Genomic DNA, 1,636 nt, shown 5'->3' on the forward strand with positions numbered 1-1,636 from the left:
TGTTTCTGGCTCAAGGGCAACGAGTGAGCTCAAAAACTCAAGTTTATACTACCATTGTTGAGGTTATATTTATCCTGACTGCCTCAAGAAAGAAAAGATGTTTTTTACTTTTCTATTATTAAAAAAACTCATACCTCCAAAAAAGTCTTATCTCTTGCATGATATAAACTAAACTAAATTCATTGTCATCAAGTTGGTATCAACTTATAGCTGACCCTCCAATAAGTTTTGATATATTGTAAATTCCAAGAAACGTAACGCTAGATTGTGGAAATTATCAAACAATAAAAGATGAATTGCATTGGGAAAGTCAGCTATTAGAGACCTCTCAAAAATACTGAAGAGTAACAATGTCAGTCTGGAGACTAAGATGCGCCTGATGCAGGCCATGGTCTTTGCAATCATTTTCTATACATCAGAGAGCTGGACAAGGACTAGGGATGACATAAGGGGAATTGATACCTTTGAGCTGTGGTGCTGGAGAAGAGTATTGAATATACTATGGACTCTTAAGAGAACAAATAGGTTTGTCCTGGTGAGGGTGAAATCAGGCTACTCCTTGGAGGCAAGGATTCTGGACATTCGTCTGACATACTTTGGACATGTTGCAATGAGGGACCAGTCCTTGGAGAGGGACGTAATGCTTGGGAAGGTGGAGGGACAATGCAGGAGAGGAAGACTCTCGATGAGATGGATTGAGTCAGTGACTGGGGTAATCACAGTCGGTGTGCTGGAGACAATGAAATTGGCACAGGATAGAGCTGGGTTTAGGGTTGTCGTACATAGGGTTGCTATGAGTCACAGGCAACTCTACAGCACATAACAACAACAACATAGCTAATATCACACACAAGCACAATCCTGCTGAAGATTATCTAAACATGACTAGAACAGTACACTGACAGAGAAATACCAGAAATGTAAGTCAGTTTTAAGGAGGCCATGCCACTAGAGATACTATTGCCATTGTCAGATGGATCTTGTCTGAAAGGAAAAAAAAAGAACCAGAAGAATTTCTATCTGTGTCTAATTGACTATGCCAAGGCATTTGACTGTGTGGATCACAACAAATTGTGGCTAACCTTAAGAAGAATGGAAATCCCAGAACAGATGGTTGTTTTCATGAAATCCTATACTTGAAACTGATTGAGCAGATTTCAGAGATGTTGTATATCGTGTCATTATGAGTAACAAATGACTTGACAGCACATAACAACAACAACAACAAACTTGAATCAGGAAGCAGTTACCTGAAAAGAGAAAGGAAATACTGCATGGTTCAAAATCAGGAATAGATTGCATCAGAGATCTCCATACTTTTTCACTCTATATGTGAAACAAGTCATTCAGGAGGCTGGGCTTTAAGAGAAAGAATGTGGCATCACGATTGGAGAAAGACTTATTAACAACCTGCTTTACACAGCACAATCTTGCTGGCTGAAACCAAGGAGGATCTGAAGCATTTGTTGCAGAAGGTAAAGGACTTTAGTTTTCAAAATGTACTGAAGCTCAACATCAAGAAGATAAATATTCTCACCACAGGACCACTTGACTGTAGGTAGAGAAGAGACTGAGGTTGTAAACAATTACAGCTTGCTTGGCTTCACAAACTACACTCTCGAGTTAGTAGAAGAAT

This window comes from Elephantulus edwardii, unplaced genomic scaffold (assembly GCF_000299155.1).
Source record: "Elephantulus edwardii isolate Elephantulus edwardi_28Jun2011 unplaced genomic scaffold, EleEdw1.0 scaffold00373, whole genome shotgun sequence".
NCBI classification, from domain to species: Eukaryota; Metazoa; Chordata; class Mammalia; order Macroscelidea; family Macroscelididae; genus Elephantulus; species Elephantulus edwardii.